This window comes from Trichechus manatus, unplaced genomic scaffold (genome assembly GCF_000243295.1).
Source record: "Trichechus manatus latirostris isolate Lorelei unplaced genomic scaffold, TriManLat1.0 scaffold00128, whole genome shotgun sequence".
NCBI classification, from domain to species: domain Eukaryota; kingdom Metazoa; phylum Chordata; class Mammalia; order Sirenia; family Trichechidae; genus Trichechus; species Trichechus manatus.
Window position 1 is genome coordinate 6,399,456 of NW_004444064.1, and position 5,857 is coordinate 6,405,312.

A 5,857-nucleotide genomic window follows, 5' to 3' on the forward strand; every position below is an offset into this window, starting at 1 on the left:
GGGGTACCTAGTGATGATTGCCTCTGGTGGCCAGGCCAGACAGCCCCACCTCAGGTTGCCCTGAGATCACCTCACGGTATCGGCTGACCTCAGGGCTACCTAGTGATGATTGCCTCTGGTGGCCAGGCCAGAGAAGGCCATCTTGGGATCACCTCATGACATTGACCCACCTCAGACAAGAGGGGCTGGAGTCTGCATGATGCAATGAAGACCACTAATAAAAGCTCTGGACACCAAAGTGAACAGGTTTGTCATTTCATTCAGGTGCAGAATCACAAATACTCCTGATGGACAGAATGCTCTACCCAAGTGTGTCCTGGCAGGAACACCTACAGAGATCTTTCTATAACAATCAAGAGACTTTTAGATTAAAAAAGGATATCTCCTTGGGTTTTGTTTTAGTTTTTTAAAGGTTAAAATATGCAGATTTTTTTTAAGACTGGGAGAGCTGTTCTAGTTTGAGAAAAGATGTTAAGTACGTAGTGAAGAGTGAGAGGCAGGGTTCTTAGTGACAGAGAAGGGAGTTACAGATATGGAGAGAGGAAAGGTTAGCAGCAATCCTGTGGTACTGGATGAAGATCTCAGTAGGAACTCATGGTTTTAATACATAAAGAGATACGGAAATAGATATATATCTCACATATATATACAGCCTGTGTGAAAATACATACACACAGGTGAGTGCACACAATTCCCCAGCTCTGTACACTGAGAGGGCCTAGAAACAATGACATCCATTAGCAGTGAGCACCTAGCACCTACATCTTGGTTCTAAATATCATTCTCCAATAAAAGGAATTAGGGCTCCTTAGAGAAAGGGTCAGTTTGATTGAAGGGCTGGGGCAAAGACAGTAGAAGATGAGCCTGAAACTTGCAGTGTCAGAAGGTAAGGAAGTGCTCAGAGAACAACGGGAGCACGTTAAAAGGACAGAGGAACCACCTCGCGGCAACGCTCATTGGCCAATTCTGGGACAATCTGAACAATAAATAAATGATAGTAACTGGGAATAAAATAAGAATCCATGAAGGCATACTGATTTATTTATATATATATATATATATTTACACACACACACACACACACAAATGAACAAATCCATGAAGGAAAGGCAAACTCTAAATTACAGTAGGTTTCCAACCACTATGTAGAGAAGGAACGCTGGAATTCCAAGAAACGCAACCATTTGCAACCACCACAGTAATGACTGCTTGAGGCAAGAATCATCAAGGGAGGCTGGAACCAGTGGGTGAAGTACGCTGAGAAACAGGAAATGTACGTAGTCTCAAAATACCTCCTCACAGATACTTGTTAATCACAAAGGGGAAAACTGCAACGTTACAGTGGAGACACCAGGCAGAAACCGCGTTACCCAAAGGTTAGAAAGGAACACACGCACCGGTAAGGAGGCACACTCACATCCGGGATAGCCCGGTCTGATCCTCTGAAAGGACACAACGTCACTTCAGGGTAGTCCTGCCAAAAACGCAGAACAGGAATCTAATCCCGAAGACGCAGCCAACAACCCCAAATGGAGGGACATGCTATAAAACAACTGTTCTCCCCAAGTGTCAAAATCATGATCTCCAAAAACAAAGGCAGACTAATGAACCTTTCCAGATCAAAAGCGATTAAAGAGAAACGACAAGTAAACAGTGTGTGAGCCTGAATTGGGTTCCAGACCCCAAACACATGATTGTTCCTTTCACTATAAAGCTCATTACTGAGACAACTGGAGCCATGGTGGTGCAGTGGTTAAAGCTCTCAGCTGCTAACCATTCTAACCCACTAGCTGCTCTGCGGGAGAAAGATGTGGCAGTCTGCTTCCATAAAGATTAGTCTTGGAAACCCCGTGGGGCAGTTCTACTCTGTCCTATAGGATTGCTATGAGTTGGAACTGACTCCACAGCAAGAGTGTGTGTGTGTGTGTGAGAGAGAGAGAGAGACAACTGGCAACATTTAAAGACCGTCAGAAGATGGAGGGTATTATTGAATCAATGTTAGTTTCCTGATTTTGATAATTGTGCTGTTGTTAATTAAGACAGAATCCTTGTTTTGAAGTACATACTTAAGTATTTAGCCAAAAAGGGCCATTATGTCTGCAACTTACTCTCTCAAATGTTAAAAGAAAAAAAAGATAGATATGGAGAAATAAGATATAATCTTGGATGATAAAGCAAGTTTGATAAAATGCTAACATTTGGGGAAGGCATCTGGGAAGTCTCTGTACAATTTTTTGCAACTTTTCAAAGTAAAAAGCATCTTGAAATTTAAAATGTTTAGAATTAAAAAGAAAGGTGAGGGAACTGCTTTGTGTTAAAAAAGACTAAAGAGACACAACCAAATGGGATATGTGACCTTTGATTACACACAGGTTTAAAAATAAAAATGCTGTAAAAGACAGTTTAGAGAAATCTGTGGAGATGTGAATATAAGGTTGATGTTAGATAATATTAGCGATCTAGGAGTCACTAGGTGGCACCAATCGTTAAGCTCTGGGATGCTAATTGGAAGGTTAGCAGTTTGAATCCACCCAGAGGTGCCTCAGAAGACAGGCCTGGAGATCTGCTTCCAAAAGGTCCCAGCCTTGAAAAGCCTATGGAGCAGCTCTACTCCGCACACATGAGGGCATCATGAGTTGGAATCGACTTGACAGCAACCAACAACAAAAACAAGTACAATTTTAGGCTGGATAATGTTATGCTTACGGGAAATATCTTCATTTTGAGGAGCACTTACTGAGAATTTTAGGAGTAAGATCGTGACTTCCACAACTTACTTTAACATGGGTCAACAAAACTACACACACCACTGAACGACGGCCAGGTGTCAGCAACCGCGCAATCTAGGTAGTAGCTGATCACTGCTGTACTCTTTCAACTTTTCTGTGCTTTAAAATGTTCATCATAAAGAACAAGGGAAAAGTCAAAATTTTACTTCAAATACTTACACAGTCCCCCTCTCTACCAAAACTGGTGAGGCTTCTACGTGGTGGTTGTGTGCTGTCGAGTAGATTCCAACACATGGAAACCCTATAGGACAGTGTGAACCACCCCGTAGGGTTTTCCTAGGCTGTAATCTTTACAGAAGCAGATCACCCAGTCTTGACTTTTTGGTTAGCAGCCAAGTGATTAACCGCTGCACCACCAGGGCTCCTTAAGGCTTCAATATCTGATGTAAATTGGTACAATCTTTCTAAAGGAAAAATTTGAAATTTGTGTCAAAAGTCTTGAAAATATGTGTCCTCCGTACAAGGGAACACTGTGCAGGGAATTAAACTTTATTTAAAAAAAAAAAAAAAGAGGCAACTCTATATGACTAACATACATTGGTAACTTTAAAAAGAGGAGGGGCAGAGGACCAAGGTGGCCGACACTCCCACAAGGAGATGGAGAAAAGCACCAGCAAATGGTGTTGTCCACTCAAGACGGCTGAAGGGGTCGCACAGAGTTGGTACAGATATGGAAGGGTACAGACGTGGAAGGGCCACTGGCAAATTCATTACTCATAACTGTGGAGGTCCTTTCTAAATTCCGCTCTCCAGCAAAATGATACAGCAGGTTGTGGCAGCGAAACCAAACATTCCCGCAACCGTCATCCCAGCATGACTTCTTAGGTTTACTGGTGACAATGCATGTTCTGGCCAAGGCCTCGTCCGTCAGCTTAGGCCCAGGTGATCTCAGGTCCCTGGCCAGCCACCGGCAGGCCCAAGACAGAATCTGAATGACTAAGCGAAATCTAGCATTAACTGGGAAACAAGTCAGTGCGTCCAGCTCAAGGGGGAATGATCAGTAAGCTCATCTGTGTTTATCAAAAACTGTTTTATTAGGTATTATATAAAAACCAAAGGCTAAATTGACATTGAGAAACAATTAATTAACCCCTATTTTTTCCCCATTACACCCAAAGTAAGCATCTATTATGCTCCAAGTTCCCTGGGTAGTGCAAACTTTTTCTGCTCAACTACTAACCTAAAGATTGGCAGTTTGAACCCACCCAGCGGCATTGCAGAAGAAAGGCCTGGCGATCTGCTTCCATAAAGATCACCGCCAAGAAAACCCTATGGAGCAGTTCAACCCTATAAAACATGAGGATGCCATGAGTCAGAACTGACTCAGTGACAGTGGGTTTTGTCTTTTTTGGTATTATGTTCAAATGCAAACAACAGGGTGTTAATTTCTTAACCCCACACAGAGCTCTAAAATCCAAGGTGGATAATTACCAACCCAATGTACACGTGGTGTTTAAGTGTTAGGCAAGCTTTTCGTTTCGTTTAACTCTACAGTTTCACCCAATATAGGAAAGGATGCATCATTTATTGAAGTTCTCTGTCACGCTGGTATCCTTTCAAGAGTTCTATCCAGATTAATACAAATGAAGAAAACATAGCTTTCCAGCCTCCATGTACAGAAATGTTAAAACTCGCTAGCAATTAAAGAAACACCAATTTTAAAATATCCTTTTTCACCTAGCAGTTATTAAGTTTGAAACGATGGTAAGATACTTGACTAGCAGAGATGAAGTAAAAACTAGAACTCTCTGCAGGATTACTACCACTTGTGAACCATATAACTGGTTTAGCAAGCAGTTTAGCAATATGTACCGTTAGCCATGAAAGATGTTATAAACCAGTTGTCGGAGTTGACTCACGGTGACCTCATGTGTGTCAGAGGAGAACTGTGCGCCACAGGGTTTTCAAGGCTGGGACCTTTCAGAAGCAGATCACCAGGTCTTTCTTCCGAGGCACCTCTGTGGGGATTCAAACGGCCAACCTTTCGGTTAGGAATCCAGAGCTTAACTGTTTGCGCCACCCAAGGACAACAAATGTTACACTCTTCTCAAAATTAATCTAAGACTATAACTTTGCTACGACCTTAAAGTCAAAGGCATAAAATATGGGCAGAAGCGACCAGGCTGGCATTTTAATATCCTTAAGTATTGTAGTCCAGGCAGACTGGAAGAAGAGAAATTTTTTTTTCAGGAAAGAACCAGATATAAACAGATTGGTTGAATCCACTAGGTGGTGAAGTCTTTCCTTTATTCAGATCGGATGGATGACTCTGGGAAAGGTTCGACTTAACTCCAGGGCACTGGGCTGGCTGTGAAGCCCCAGTAGGCGCGATACGGGCCTGAGGCAGGAAGCAGGCCTCATGCCAGGCCCACGTCTGCAGGGCCAAGGTGCCCCTTGCCCAACACAGACCTCCAGCCAATGTGTGCACCCAACACCAGAACCCTTCCTTGTCTGAGATGATTTGATCATTGCGTTAGTGGTGTATTTACCCCTCGAGATCTACAGTTTAATATTTGCTTGTGTTTAGCTTCAGGATAATTTATGTACTTGGCATTTAAGGTATGTGTAATATTTAAGAAAATTCGGCAAGTTAATCTTCGATTTTACCCTCGATTCTAATTGAAAACGTCGAACTGAGTTATATGGAGCCTCGGTGGCACGGTGGTTAAGCGCTCGGTTGCCAACTGACAGGTCTGCGGTTGGAACCCACCAGCCACTCCACAGGTTAAAGATGTAGCCATCTGCTTCTGTAAAGATTACGGCCTTGGAAATCCAGTGGGGCAGTTCCACTCTGTCCTGTAAGGTCGCTATGAGTCAGCATCAACTGGACGGCAGTGGGTTTGGGTTTGGAATTGAGTTACTGATTTTAGATACATTTTTTTCTAACTTGAAAGGGATAAGAGAAGCGTACAAAGATTGCAACCATTCCTTCATTTATTCACATTTCCCGACTGCCAGGCACCATTCGAGGTGCTGGTAGTGAGCAAAGCCACATTTCCTGATCCCACAAAGCTCACTTTCTGGTAGACAGGTCTGGAAAGTCTGAAAATTTGAGGTTCACTATCTTT